Source organism: Anser cygnoides, chromosome 11 (assembly GCF_040182565.1).
Source record: "Anser cygnoides isolate HZ-2024a breed goose chromosome 11, Taihu_goose_T2T_genome, whole genome shotgun sequence".
Taxonomy (NCBI): domain Eukaryota; kingdom Metazoa; phylum Chordata; class Aves; order Anseriformes; family Anatidae; genus Anser; species Anser cygnoides.
Genome location: NC_089883.1, coordinates 2,675,501 through 2,691,938, shown reverse-complemented (window position 1 = coordinate 2,691,938; position 16,438 = coordinate 2,675,501). Strand labels below are relative to the sequence as shown.

At 40.9% G+C, this 16,438-nt stretch overlaps 1 protein-coding gene across 9 annotated transcripts in view; it reads right to left on the bottom strand.

Annotated features, from left to right (window-relative positions):
• MEGF11 (multiple EGF like domains 11) overlaps nt 1-16,438 on the bottom strand; it is a 283,963-nt gene that overhangs the window by 56,575 nt on the left and 210,950 nt on the right. The gene's annotated exons all lie outside the window — the stretch shown is intronic.

Sequence of the window (16,438 nt, the reverse complement as noted above, 5' to 3'; positions counted from 1 at the left end):
TAGTCTTGACTTTCACATCACAAATTAGCTCCTAAATTTACTTCTTCAGTGAGTCAAACTGTAATAATTTAATCCTATGTCAGGGAAAGCTATCCTACTCCAAAGTTAAATAGTAACTACATTGCACAGTGTGACCTATATCATAGCTCAAGGGAAAAGATATTGGTCAAAATGTATTTTTGCAGGTGAGAGGCTTCACTGTGTGATAGGAGCATCCATTTATCAGGAGATAAATGCACAAAATGTCAGCTTCCCTATGCCATGGCAAGTACCTCCAGGAGCCTGTATATCACAGTACCAGACACTGAGACAGTAAAAGGAAATATGACCAGATTTTGAGCACCATAAACCCTCATATGCCTGTTGTTCTGCCTAGCACCAGTAGGACTCTTCCTATTTTATAGTAAAAACTTTGGTTTAGGGGGGAGAAATGGTTAAGATAGGTACCATTCAGAAGTAAATCCTACAAGCCCCTGACTTTTGAGTGAAAGCAGTGTTTGCAAAAGATGCTATCTTTGACCTTGGTGGAGTAAAACAAGTTCCTCTGAAAAGGCCTGGCTGTAAAAGGTGCTGTCTTGACAGCCAGAAAATCCAAGCACGCTGCCCCTCATTACCCTGCCAGCATGCCTACAGAATGAGCTACAGGAACCCACAGCTGAGCGGGATGGCAGAGGGGCATTCAGTCTCCACGCCTAATCAATCGTCTGCCTTTCTCCTGTGTGTGACAATTAGACAGCCAATTAGTGCCACCTAGAAAGCTGTATCTTGTGTGAACAAAACTCCCAACTCATTTCAAGTACAGCGCAGGAGTGCTGGTACTGCTGTAATTTCTATGACAACTGACCTTACCTGGATTTGAACTGGTGATCTAGAAGTAAAGGAAAATTCCTTTGAAAAGGAAAGAAGAACAGAGTGATGTGGAGCTAACATATTCCCTTGGGAACCTGATGAACTAAGACAGCATCTGGGCCACGGGCGGAAGGAGAACCGGGATTTCCAGCTCTTCAGCTGGCTCCGTGACTGTGAGTTGGCTCGTGTGATGCAAGGTTTGCCCTGGCCACGTGCACGACAAGCTGGTGCAGATTCACTCCTTTTCTGTACACCTACTCTGCACAGAGGGCAGTCAGACAGACAGAATAATTTGGGTACGTCAAAGAAAAGGTGCCATATACAAGCTAAGCATCAGGATGTTTCTTCCTCATTCAAAATGCCTTTGAGTTTTGACATTTACTGCAATAGACTCTATTTTGTGGACTCGCAGGTTAGTCATTTTGGATGTACACCGTATATGCCCTTACCTTGCAACAAACCTTACCAGAGAAACTAACTGGCTTAATGAGATTTCTGTCTCTGGGCTTGACAAGCGAGACCTTCAGAACTCTCAGAGTGACAACTGCCAAATATCCTTAACTTCTTAATTACATAAGAGGAAAATGCACTTGAACTATAGCACTGGCTCTAAGATTTTATTAATTATAAATGCACACCCCATTATTAACATTTTGAACTTGACTGGGGAGAATGACCTATGAAATTAAATGCATTCAGGTACTGTTAAAAATATGTAAATTCCACCTCCCTCTCACCACCTGCCCAAGTGCAGTATATGTCTATCCAGTTGTTAATGAGTTATATATTCTATTAAACTGATTTTAAATGTTGTGCATTGAATCTTCAATCTTGCAATATGGTACTCTATATTTCTATCCTATTTAGTAAAATTAATCAACAGCTGTGCTTCTTATGTTGATTATTCTTTTTTTTCTATTAAGATCAGGAGGTTAATGAGAATAGTGAAATGTCTGGATGTGGTATACATGATAGGAAGGAGTAGCTAATTCAATCAAACATATAACCCTGAAAATGTTAAAGCTATATTAAGAAATCTAGCTATAAATAACTTGGTATTTTACATCTCTATTTTCCATGTCAGAGTGATCCATATGGACACCACAGACTTTCAGAAGTGCTTCATTTCTTTCAACATTTTCCCTTAGAATGTCCAGTTCATCAAAACATATCCCTGATGTCTACCCCATGTATTACCTTCTGATTTCACGGGTCAAGTCTGACTCTAAACCTAATTTTTCGAAAAACTCTCTTTACTAGGTGTTGGATCAGGGCCAGTTGCAGTAAATGTCCCGCTCCTTGCGTAAAGCAGCATGCTCCTACCCTCTTCTTTGCATTCCTGGGCCCAAATCCATGAGATGGCATCTCAGTACAACCAAAGACAGGGTGTCCCACATCTCAGCACAGCTGCTCAGAAGCTGAAAGAAGTGAGCCCTTTCTTGTTTGAAATTTGTATCTGATAGGATTATCCCCGTATAGCAAAGATCCAGGTGGGTATCTATGGTCCCAGGGACCCTAAAATTCAGCTTTAAATCAAAATGAACGGTGCCAATAATGTAACTACCACCACCTATATGACCTTTCATAGCGTTAATTACTTCAGAAATATTAACAAATTGGTGCTGAAACTAAATGACAGACCTTTCTAGTATCAGAAGAGGTTTCGGCACACAATTCTTGTTATTGTTAATTCTCCCCTATGTATTGAGGGTTAGGCCCAAGGAACCAAACGCCATTAATAACTCCGGCTGCCAGTTCACATCCATCAGCATCAAATATTAATAGACTCATGAGGGCCAGAGCATACGTCTTGCCGGATGGCAGTCAATAATACGTCTTGTTTCTGTTCAGGCAGAGGTGAAGATTTTCTTCCTCAAAAATTATTATTGTACAATATTAGTGGAGCTTAAAGACACACCGCTGCCTTAGGTGTTAACTGTGTTAACAAGCTCTGGCCACTTCACAAAGTGTTTTCCCTGGATTAATGTTGCCCTAACAGTAAGTATTAGATTGCTTGTTTATGTTAAAAATACATTCCTGCTGTAAACAAGGGCCACCTTCCTTTAAAATCCTCTTTCTGCATTCAATAAAAAGACTTTTATTTACTCCTATACGTTTTGGATCAGACGTTTAAATCACTGAAATACAGTTTATAAGGAAAAAAAAAATGCAATCCCAGACTGTAAAAGGAGTTAATAACCCAGCAGCGGTCACCAACACCCAGCAAAGTCTGCAGCCATGCCTGGTCTCTCTGAAAGTTTGACTATTCAAGGACATTAAATTAAGAATTTCAGAAGTAACTACAACCTACAGGAATATATTTTCCTTGGAGTGCTAAAGGCTGGTTCCACTGAAGTCAGTGGCAAAACAGAAAATCAATTTTTCAAGGCCTCTGCAATGCAGAAGACTAACAGGGCTGTTATTGAAGTTGGCATCAAGTTTGCATGATAAAGACCTCGGTGACGGGTTGGTTCGAGTGTTCTTGAGGTTGAACCTGTTGAGGTGCTGCACGTCCCCTGTTCCCGCACAGATTGTTAGGGGGGGCTGACAGCAGTGAAAGGCAACGTATTTGAACCGCTGGTAATCTGTAATGGGACTCCAACTGACCTTAGATATTTAACGTGGTATCTGATCTCCCCTCTCTCCCTCTCGTTGCCTTTCTTTGTGCCCCGTGAATTGGAGGTGCAGCACCTGTCACCAGCAGCAGGGCAAGCTGAGTGCTCAGCGCAGGCTTGAAATGGAAAGAAGGGCATGGTGCAGGGCCATATGTATGTAGCGATAAGCAGATCAGAAAGAAAAAGTGCAAGTGCTGTTTGTACCTAATGTCTGCGTGTCCAGATAAGGTGATTGGTATGGACTTAGTACATAAAAGTACATATTTATGTGTACATACTGAATGTGGCACACCAGTGTGCCGGTACACGGTGTCTGGGCACTGATGCAGATCACAGACACAGTTCTGTATATTTACTTATTTAATTGTAAAATTTACAATTAACCCAAAGTGGTTCTCCACAAACATTCCCTCAAGGTAAACATATGGTATCCAGCAGCACAAACTGGCAGAACAAACTAATTTCCCTAATGGTGTTCCAGTGGAAATTAACGTGCTCTTCATAAGCATATTAGCAGCAGTAGGAAACTTTGTACTTTTTCTGGTCATCTCCTTTACCCTCAACTCAAGCAATTTATTCATGACCTTACAATACAGCATCTTTAGTTTCCCAGACATAATGATGTCCTCTGGCTGAATTCCTTTCCCCTCTGGGTGTTACTAATTACTCCCTGCAGATGCTATTATTGGTGCTAATGATATAATGCAGAAAAAAGTTTGAGGAAGGATCTTGTGCCCTGTACAAGCCAGGCTTTCAGTCTGCAGGTAATCAGTGTTACTAAGAACTGACAACTGTTCCTTTACCCATTTTGTAACATGGTATGATGTAGCTGTGCTAGAGTCTGATACACATCTAAAATGGCACAATGAAACCACTGATGACCTTATTCAGTCTCCTTTTCCCTTCGCCCTTTATATGGAAGAAGATGGAGTGAGGTAGAAAGGACAGGAAAGAGCTTTCTTATGTTTAAAAAGTGACATTTTATGTCACTTCTTAAGTCACAAGCTCATGACTCATCCAAAGACACAACCCTTCACAGTCCTGAATGTTGTATCGCATAACCTTTCAAAGTATTATAAAGGCTTTATCCAATATTATTTAATAAATAAATGAAATATAATGTATTTTTGATCTTGTTATAAAATACACAGAGAGCTTATATGTGCACATGCACAAATCCACCAGCTCTGAATAGAAAGCGCTGGTTTCATTTTACCGGCTGTAGCCAAAGCCTTTGTTGGGCTGCACAGGCTGAGAGGGGAGCACAAGTTCCCACACAGGTAGTCGTGGCACAAAGCTGCTGTAATGGAGCAGTACTCTGTACGAATAAAGGCAGCAAATTCTAGTTTCGTGAGGTGGTGTTTTTTTTTTTGTCTCCATGAAATGAAGTGAAAACAAATACAAATAAAATTTTCGTTAAAAAAATTTGATTTTTCATACTAAACAGCAAGCTTGAGTTGGATTTCTGTCAGTGAGCACTACAAACCCCCTCACCACAAGGGAATAGTTTTCTAGTTTGCACTAAAAATATTCCCAATATCAGTCAGTTATCTGCAATTAAAATAATCCATCCTTACTGTTCAAGCCACCTAAATACGGGCATTAAAAAAAAGAAAGAGACTTCAATAAAGAGAGCACGCAAGACCCCCCCACACTGTAAATCAGTGTAGCACTGTTGCTGGCAAAAAAAATCTAGACTAACTTTACAACACTTGAATATCTGCCTGGTTTAGTATTTAGACCTTAACTGCAGAGCACTTTAATGGCAGCGAGGCAATGAATACAACCTCATATAATTAAATGTGTTCACAAGGAAAGTAGTATGGAGAGTAAAAAAGATGATCATCAACCTCTGAACAAGATTTTTTTTATACAGTCAGCACTTTTCAACTAATAAAATATCACAAAACACATTTATCCATGAGGGACCTCTCCAAAAATAGGAGATTGGATTTAGACTGGGTAAAACAACTCCTACATCATTTCCTCGGGACATTTCTCCTGGTGAGACAGTGCATCGTACCTGAGAGGACAGCCTCCCCCGGGCAGCCTGTAATGGAGTACAAGCAACATAGCCACGCACGGTTCAAAAAACACGGTGGAGGCCAGTGTTCAGCTAAATCAGATGGGTGTGCAGAGCTTGGCCAGCCCCAGCAGCTGGCTACGTAAGGGCACAATACTAAAACAAGCTCCTAATTCTGTTCACAGCTGAGCTGGGGAGATTGTTTATGGAACAGATATTTCAGGTGGAAATGAAAACATCTTTAATACTTGGGTTTAGATTTAGTTAATGGGAAGATGTATTATCAAGGCAGGTCAATCACATCTGTATCAGGAGGGTTACTAATATACATTATGGGGCCAGATGGGTAACCAAGTTCCTTTTTTGTTAAAGCAGTTTAAATCTGGAATAGGTCCACTTCAGATTCATTCAGGTGTGGCAGGGAGCAAACTCTCAGAGTATTTTAAACTTAACTCTGGGGAAGTTATACAGAATCACAGAATGGTTTGGGTTGGAAGGGGCCTTAAAGACCATCTAGCTCCAATCCCGTGCCATGGGCAGGGACGCCACCCACTATCCCAGGTTGCTCAAAGCTGCATCCAGCCTGGCCTTAAACACTTCCAGGGATGTGGCATCCAAAACTTCTCTGGGCAGCCTGTTCCAGTGCCTCACCATCCTTACAGCAGAGAATATAGAGAGTCAAACGTCTGCAGGGCTCATTGCTGCTCCTATCATCAACTTTCATCAGCAGCTATTCTACAATGCTCCAAAAACCATGGCCATATCACAATTAAATGTCCCAAAAGGTAAAATGACCCAGACATAATGTGGATTATTTCAAGTCAGTGGAAAGCATTTAAATGCCTGAGAAGTATACACAAGATGTGCTCTTCATGATGTACTCAACAAGCTACTTGTGCCCAAACTGTGGGACAGAAGCCAGCCCTTGAATACTACTGTTAAAGACAAAAAAAAAGCCCTGCTTTCTTCTGCTTTTTCAGATGGAAAAATCTGAATTGTAGCCATCACTACGGTAAAGGAAAAGGAACAACACCAACCTGATGCTGCCTCTACCAGTGCCAGAACCAACCTGGGAGGCATGCAGAGAGCTCTGAGACACCACCCTTCTGCACTAGCTGCAGCTGCATGGTTACAAGCTATGTGAGATCAAGAGAGAGGAAACAGACCTGGATGCTCCATTTTCTGTCTTCCTGTCTGTTTAGGAGAGGCCCTGTTAGCGCAGAGTAAAAGCTCATCTGGTCCTCTTTGGCGAGGTATCTACAAGAAGGCAACCCACCTGGCTAATTCTGCCCCAGCTAGTTTATGGGAGTGTCCTTGTCTGGAAACCGGAGATGGTTCCTGCTCAGTCCACATGAGCTGAGTGGCACAGTGCAAGATCTGCCTCGTAGAACAACTGTGGCCTCCTGACTTTTTTGCACTAATAAGTTTCGCTCTGGCTGACAAGTCTGAACAGCTCTGCAAGAAGGACATTAGCAAAAACAGGGAATAAAAGGTATCATTTATACTTTCAGCTTCTATGACGTCCTCTGGCAAGAAGATCCACAGTTTAATTATAAATACAAAGGAGAAAAATTATGTTTATTTGTTTGCTTCAATCCACTGCCTGTTTTTTAATTGGGAAACTTCTTATACTGTGATAAATAGCAAACATACATTCCTTCTCCCCTTCTCCAATGATGTAAGGGACCTCTCACATATCTACCCTCAGTGACCCCTTTTCTAAGCAAAATCATCCCACTCTCTTATTCTCATTTTATGGGAGCCATTTCACAATTTAATTACACATTCTGTGAAAAGCACTATCTTTGTCTTTAAACCTGCTGTGCAATCATTTAATTGGTTGCCCCCTGTTCCCGTGTTATTAGAAATAGTAAATAATCATTCCTTGTTCGTGTCCTATGCACCAGCCTCAGTTCCATAGATCTCTATCACATCCCTCCTCAGCCATCTGTTTTCTGAACTGAGTCCTAGTTTATCGAGTCACTCTTTGTATAGAAGCTATTCCAAATAAAAGATGATCTTTGTCACCATTCACTACTTCCATTATATCCTTTGTAAGCAGCAATCAGCCAAACTGCATGCAGTAATTTAAGATTTAGATATATTATGGATTTATATAATAGCACAAAAAATTGTTTTTCTACCCCATTTTGTTCTTTTCCTGGTCATTCCAACTGCTCTAGCTGGTGCTCTGGGTTGGTTTGTTTGTTTTTGACTGGTGATGAGCACTCATTTGCGTATTTCAGAAAACTATCCACTGCGATTGCCTGATCTCTGTCCCTGAGTGGTAAGAATTAAATTAGAATTCACCTTTTGTGTATTTACTTAACATTATTGTCTCCTTGTATATTACTTTGCATTTCTGAGCACCAACTTTCACCTTACCCAGTCGTTCAGTAACACAAAACATTTCTGCATATTTGCCATTAGCTTTATATTTGACTATCCCAATAATTTTACACTGTTTGCAAACTTTCTTTTAGCATTCTTCTACAGCTGTGCTCTACAGTTAAGGATAATGTCCAAGCGTGGTGACAAATCCAAACTTCCCTAGCATGCACACTGCGGTCACTAGCTGAGACCTGCATCTTTCTGTAGCAGAAGATGACAACAAGTTCAGTACATCAGTGCATGCCTGACCTCTTGTCCACACAGAGTGGATGGACTGAGTCCAGGAGGAGTTAAATGTGCTGTGCACAGCAGGTATCCTCAGCCAGTCTCTTACTAGGGGCACTGAATCACAGAAGAAGCTCTGAGGATGGAAAACATGCAGACAGGGGGCTCACGATGCTTACACCTGCCGTTGACATCAGTTCTGGGGTGCGTGATGCACGCTTGAAAGGATCAAAGCCAAAAAAAAGAAAAGAAACCATCTATGTACATAGGTGGAAAATACTCTTTATGGCATGAAATGAATAACATTTCATGTCAACTTTAAGCTAATGGAGTTTGTGATGCAGCTTCTGAAAAGCTGGTAAATAACCTGGCAATCATTCACAGGCAGATAACAGATGTCCTCTTCAAATTTTCACACATTTCCTAAAACCAAAAACCAAAAGCAAGAGAGTCCAATACCTGGTAAAAGTTCAGTTGCTCTTTGGCATAAGAAACACAGCAGGATTTTCCATTTACACGGGTCTGATCATAAAGGATAAAACCTCCCTCTTCCTTTGGCAGTATAGTTAGACAGAAAATAAAATAAAGAATTAACCAGTGACTTGGGTGGCTGTAATAAAGTCTGTTTGCAATTTGAACTACCAAGAGAATCAGCTACCAACACTTCTATGCATTGATCCACAGATAGTGTGGATAAGGATATGTACATTTAGAAGCTTAATAGATGAAAAGAGACACTGCTATTGGCAAGCAGTTTATTCCTCTGCAAGATTCAGCTCAAATGACTCAGTCTGAACAGGATATTGAGCTCCAGTGATACTGAATGAGGCTACAGAAACGGAAATGCAATTTGACACAGCCACATTGCCAATTAAGGATAAAATACAGGAAATATGTCAACTAGTAACAAAGACAGAGGCATTCAGGGTTTCTATATGAAGCTGGTTCCTTTGGACCCACTTAGGAAAACTTTGGAGTTATTCAGGTACATAAAACTGCAGCAGAGCCCAGAAGTAAAAGTAAATATAAGAAGAAAGAGGAAGAGATCTGGGACTGCTCACAGTTCTTATCAAATTATAGACACTATGTGTAACTGAATCAGTTCTCATTAGTAGAGGCAGTCACTGAGACAAATTCCACTCTTGTATACCTGGGACAACCCTACTGAAGCTAGCAATTGTGTTCAGGTAAACTTGGGCTGACAAAGTAGAATTTGAGCTGTCACAGACAATTTCTGGAGCTTGTACATTGCTAAGAGAGAGAGCAAGCAAAATAAAACTGAGCTACTTGATAAAATGATCTTGAAAAAATCCATTGATTTCAAAGAAAAGGATGCAGTTTCCACAACTGAGGGAGACCCACTGTGTCTTGTGCATCCAGTGACCTTGTTAAATACTCCGGTACAATAGTTCAGCAAACAACAAATGCCCTGAAGTGAGAGAAGCCCCTTCATTACGGCTCATGCAGCCAGGTGCTGACATGACCGCTGTCAGGCTCCTAAATGCTGTGACTGCCAGTACGCCAGCAGAAATGTCTAATTGGTCAATAGGAGCTCTGGGGGGAGAATGCCAACAAGCCTAATAGGCAGCAAGCACCTGGTTCATTGATATAAAAATCAATAGGGGAGCAGCTTAGCCTGAAAGCCTGGGAATACACGGGTGGTCTCCCCATAATGATCTTCCCTATTGGGATCTGCATGTAGGATATATTTTCCTGTAACACAGCAGAGCCAGAAGAATCCATTTGTGAGTCATTAGTGTAATACTGGTTTTAGCCTGCATCCCGTTCCATTGCACTGTGGTGCTGTTCATTGTTTCCCAGCCTACATGCAGCAAGACCATCTCAGTGGATCGACTTCCCGGAAAGGCACCTGCCATTTAATAAAGATGCTCAATCTGGCTGGAATGTAGTGCTTACGAAGGGTGCCATTCTGAAAGCCCAAAGTACCTGCACTGTTTGTCCCCAGGAAGAGTCCTATGGGGACTTTGAAATGGATCACACAGCCATGCCACCAAGCTTGACCTGAAGCAATGGTTTGTGAAGGTAAAATGGTAAATGGCTCAGTCTGCCAGCAGATTTGCCAGTCACTGCTGATGGAAATGGGGTTTGTGATGTGCATACTCATCCACGGGGAGCTGGATTGAGACCAAAGTCATTTCATGCAGGCCACTGCACAGCCAAGAGAAGATAGTTTTCAGTCTGTACTGACCTCGCCTGGATCAGAACTACTAGCCTAGAGATGCAAAGCTCTACAGTCTGTTGTTAGTCCCAATGGCCTACAAAAAATAAAAGTATGGCTATTTTATACACATAAATATATACTTTTGTACGTATAGAGAGATAGTAGGAAAATTCAGAGGTCATCAATGACAAGGTAGATCAGGATGCAGTTTTCTTCTGGTCTATGAATATGCAAAACTCCTGATAGGAACAAGCGATTCCTGACCAGCACTATTTACATATGGAGTCAACCAACACACAGGGCACACGATGTTTTGTTTTACGCTAAGACCTCTCAGCATGCAACCCAGCTGACAGATAAAACTTCTGTACAACTAGATAGTGAGAGTTCTTTCATTTCTAGAAAAAATTTCCATCTCACCCCTAATTATGTTGTATGGAGCAGAATTGTTTTTTATTGTATGCTTTAGATCTGCTATTTGTTCCGAATCCACTGTAAAGTTGTTTCTAAGCTTAAAAAATTAGCAGGTGAGCTTTCAGACTCCATCTAGAAGCCACCAAGATGCACATTCTAAGGACAATGTAATCCTAAAAGATGAGAACCAGGAGAGAGGTTCTTGAACAGAGCCGTAGGTAGTACCCAGGACTTGGCTGTGTTATTGTCACTGTTTCACAGTTAATAGCACTTTTGTCTTTAGCCACTTTTCAAGCGCCATGTAAATATCATTTTTAATTTGACCTATCATGGTTTTTCAGAGCACAATTACATCTCCCATTTTTAAAAATAATTTCACGCTATGCTCAGACTTAAAACTCACACTGACACGTTATCAAAGAGACTGCATTTCCTTCTTGCTGACTTTGACAAAATGATCTTCTCAAAACTGTTCGGAACACTTCAAAACTACCAGCTCTTTTTGCTGTTTCTGCAGCTGCATCAAACCTCCCTCTTTGTGCCCCAGCAGTGACTTTCCCTCTGGCATTGCTGCTTGTGTCACCAGGGATGGTCCTCCCGAGTTGGTTTTCCTTTCCTGCCATGTTTCTGTACTTCAGGGGCGGCTGAGGAACTAGTCATGGCTACAGAAGGATATCCTGAAGCTTCTTAAAATGAAGCCTACTGTGAACTCCTGAATAACTGAGGAGAAACAAAGGTAAAGCCAATAAATAGGAAAGAGTTCAAAGGGCGAGAACACAGGCATCAATTCCTTCCACGTCATGCCTTAATATTCAGTCTTTGTTCAGGCAACTCCTAATCCTTCTTAGGGAGCGTGATGCTTGGTACCTTTAACCTCATTATGTAGGGAGGGGATTATGAAAATTTGATGTGTGTGAGCCCATCTGAGCGCTCTTTGCTAGCTAAAATGTCACAGGGGACCTGACAGAGAGACCAGGGTACTGCAGTGGGGTAGGAAAGGCCAGGGAGCTCAGGATATAGATCTGTGGAAAACAAGGCTTTTTTAGTTCTACTACCTATAGGAAAACTTGTTTTGTTTTTACTATTAATTAATAATAAATTATCTCCAAGCTGCAACCTATGCTCAAACCCACCTGCACAGTATGGGTGCCTTTTTCCACACCCACTTCCACTACTGCTAGCCATTCACATTGGCTTTGAGACATTGCATTATGAATAAAATAGGAAAGCTGTGAGAAGAAAATGCATCTTATTTGTGCATCTAGGTAATTCATGAAATGAGACTGGGGGAAACTATTTTTGTTGCCTGTAATACTCCAGTTAATTGGACAACTGCTGTGCCAGAAAACCTTTCCCCTCCTACAGCAAGTAAAATTTATACTGGTGATTGGTAACAAGAACATCTTGATAAAATGGCTGAATTTATTCTATACCTATAAATGAAAAGGGTTCTTAACAAAGGGGGGTAACTGATATGCTCAGTAAATCAAGGATAAAAGGACACAGGCTCTATTGAAGATTTTTCCCCTCGTCTTTTCTTTTTAAACCTTTTGATGAGGTGCCCTGTTGCTCAGAGATGAGCTTCCACTGAAGTACTTTTGGAATTACCTCAAAGAGAAACAGATCATTTAAATGAGTTAAAGCCCCCAAAACAGATCCACTATCTCCAACCTTCGGTTCATTTTTTACATTAAGAATTTTATGAAATTTATAAAATAACTTCACTACTGAAACAGGGGCTTATAAGAGAAAGAAGTCTCATTCTTTTTTTCCTGCTTCCTTCTGAACAGGTGAAGGATGATACATTTAGAATAAAGATGAAAGCAAATATGTAGAAGAGAGGGAATATTCTGATAAAGTTGTATTTATCACCTTGAGTGTTTAGAAAACACCTACAGCCATTGATTCTTTAAATTCCACCAGACCTACCTGGGACTGTGGACCTTCAGGGAAAATTCAACTGAAGATAAGATAAGGTGCTCCTTTCTAGCTACTCCTTTTTTTTCTTTTAGACAACACAGAGAATTTTAAAGGTATAGGACAGGAGAGCAGGCTTTTTTTTTTTTTTTAATATAGATGGAAAGATTGTTTTTTCTCTCCTGTATGTTTTCTTCAGGGACCGAGAGCTATTGCATGTGCCAGAAGGAAGCCAGTCATGGCTGGAATACTCAACGGACTGGATCTGTAAGTTCTCTATGACCTCTATAGGTAAAACAAAATTATGGTTTTCCTCATTTCATAGCAGGGTAAATTGGTCATTTTACTCACTGGGTAGGCATGGGGCAGACTATGACTGGCCTGAGACTGTGTGCGATTGTACTGAGAGATTATCTGTTACAAAATTTGTTATACATTTGCCATGCATTTGCGTAGGTTTATAGCAATATAATATATACTTATTTTTACTAAGTGTTTGAGCAATTGTTTATGTGTGTTACAGGTGCTGACTTTTAGTCCAATATGCTGGCATGTATGTTGGAAGCAATTTGTATTCCTGCAGTAGAGAAAGCATTATATTAAGAAATTCTGGCATATTAGACAAAATTATGGATGTACAGACCCAGAGTAAGGGGTCTGTGCACTACCCTTAAGTGCACATATTCGCACTGAGCTCAGTGAGGATTTATATACATGAGCACTTACACAAGGATATATTTGAAAGGCAATTTTGATGCAATGTCAACAAAAGATGCAAATGATTACAGATGTACAGAATTGAAATCCATCTTGGAAAGTTTTAGGGAATCCAAGCGATATCCCAAAAGCTGAAAAATCTTGTAGTAAGAGTTCATCTCTCCTGTTGTTTCCGTCTTTTCCTGTACTGTGTAATTCAGGGATCAGCTTGTATGGGATCTACTAATATAGTCAAGGAATAGAAAAATGTCAAAATGAATTCTTTCATTTTGGTGATGAAGTGCTAGCTTTGCTTGCCAGCATGCAGGGTTCAATAAAAGTAGACAGGTCTTCAAAAAATAGCAGCATAAATAGATGAACTCTTTAAAGTAATATAAGTTCTGTCATCTAGATGTGAAATATAGACCTAAGTGTCCATTGAAGTAAAGGCTGACCGCACTTTCCACAGATAAGTGTTAAAGTTTTCTCAGTGTCTTGGGCAGAGAAATGTTTTAACTACGTATCTCCTTGCCACAATAGACAGAATGAAAGCATTTGAAGTTAAACACATTTTTCAAAGGAAGAAAACAAAGCATCCATAAAGAAACAAAGGCATATCACAGGATGAGGTGTCTAGGTAGCTACTGTTTTCAAGAAAGTTGCAATTAGCTGTGCAATGGAGAAGGTGAACCGAGTTGTATTTCAATAGTATCTGTAATGATTTCAGTGGCTAGAAAGCTGATAGGTATGTGCAGGGGGTTGGTTTCAAGATTTCCTTGTGAGACAGAAGGTCAGGATTCCTGTGGTCTCCTGTCATATTTAATTCATATTCTCTGGCCTTCTTCAACACATTTATTGAATTACAGGAATAAAATTCAATGAACCAAAAACAAAGAAGAGAGGACAGGGCAAATCCTGGTTCCTTTTACATCCCTATAGCAAAAAAGACTTCAGTGGGCTTGTAAGAGAGCATCTGAAAGCAGAATTTGGAAGGAGGGGGAGGTGCAAGTTAGTATAACCCTTCTCACCACCCCCATAATTGAATCCAAATAATTTTTTGCAAGGAGTGAATATTTGTGTGTGGGAGTAAGGATCCAAATTCTACCAGTTGAGAATCTCCCTGTCTCCTTTTTAAGGGTAATCTTTGTGTAGTCCCTGTGTGTTTTTATCAGATTCCTTCTTGCCACAAATGAAATGGCAGCAGACTGGCTTTTCAAAGTCATTCTTCAGAAAAACATCACTGGCAATTCGTCACATGAGTACTAAGGGGTAATCCTCAAATATTTAAAAACTACCAGCTTCGGGGAAGTGCCCTATTAGCATGTTTATAACGATGGTTCCCTGCAATCATTTTAATTAATGGATACAAGCCCTTAACCCCCCTTCACAAGTGAGATGCAGTAAGCACAGGGGTTACAACAGGCCTGCAGTGGGGACTCTACTGCTGGAGCATATGAGGAGGAGCCCTAGACCTGCTCTGTGATTTTGGGGAATAAGACCTTGTTGTGTCTCCTATGTTCCTGTTATCCTACTTTTATCGTCCTGTAGGCTGCCTCCAAGAACTGGGCTGTTGTGGGTATAATAGAGGGTCACTCCGATTTCTCAGCTACCTCTTCAGACAAATCTACAAACAGCATCTGCAGTTAAAATAGTACAATGCCCTCGTCCCACAGTTAAAACAATGCAATATCCCAGTGTGAACACAGTTGTATCAAAACCTCATACATACAATCTGTACTGATACCCAATAACATCTTTACACCAGTGTAATTTGTTTTTAGAGCCAGGTATGTGTAAATCTGGTTGTTGAGTCTGACCCAATATATTCATCTAAAATAAAGAAGATATAAAAGGCTTTGAAATTCTATCCAAAACTGCAAGCTCACCAATATTTAGCATTGGCATTTGAATTTTTGGAAATGTCAAAGGTAATAAATAATGTATTATTTTTTGAGCTACAACGTACCTTTTTATTTTAACACTTGAATCTGCTTAGCTTCCAAAAAATTAAGAGCTCTGCACACGTACATTTCAACCTATGGGATGGCTGCCTTTCCACTTAATACGTTTAATAAAGGTGACCAGATGCTTTGTGTTTTTAATGGTTTGTTCTGCATCCCAACAAAATGTCCCTGTTTTGGCTGTGATAGCAGATGATTCATTCTGAAACCCAGCCCAGCTGCCCTGACACAGCCGAGGCAGGGCACAGTTAAAAGACAAGCCATCTGTGCAAGACAAGTGGTCTGGAGGAGTGCTTTGTCAGGAAGAGGCTGTGATTTCTTGGTCACTGTGTTTTTTAGCCAGCCAGTACCCCTAACGTCCTATGGGTCGAATCTCTGCCTTTGCAGTTGTGTCCCACATGCCATTATGCTCTCTTACTTTCCCCTTACTTAGAAACCCTTTACCCTGCTCTGCTATATAAGTTCCTATGTTTCTGTGAAGTGTAAAATGTTGATCCCACTTTCATTCTTTCCAACCACATGTCAAAATTTCTGACCTCAGAGCTGCATCAGCCAAGCCTCATGCTAGAAGAAGCAAGAGGGATTCATTTATGGCTTTTCTGAATAACTACCTCTGCCCAGTTCTATATTAGCATCTCTCTATTGTCAGTGCTGCCAAAAGAGACATCCTGCATTCAGGAACAGACACTGCATTGCTTGGAGGCTGGCTGAATTCAAGGGCAAAACTCTACCGCAGGCTGCGCTCCCCATCGCCTCACCAGGATGCAGGCATGCACACCTGAAGGCAAAGCCTGATCTTGAGCGTGTCACTGAGATAAACCACTTCAAGCCTTGAGAGGGTTCTGGCCCCATGGCATCTTTCCCACGACCTGCAGCCTGTGTCGGGAAGCAGTGCTGACACCTTTTCCCTGCCCAGGTGGTGGAGCATAGGGCGTACGGCATACGGCTAGAGTGGCTCGTCAGGACACTGCTGTTCTGGGGTGCGAAGCAAAGGTTCCTGTCAAGTTTTCTTTACTGCCTGTGTTCTCCAGCATTTGAAAGAACTATTGCAACTCAAGTCATCTGGCATGCATACAAATGACAAATACGCTTCAGAGGCAATAAATTAGCAATTTAAAGGCTTTACTTCCCCTCATGGACTAATTGCCAGAGATTATAGTATATT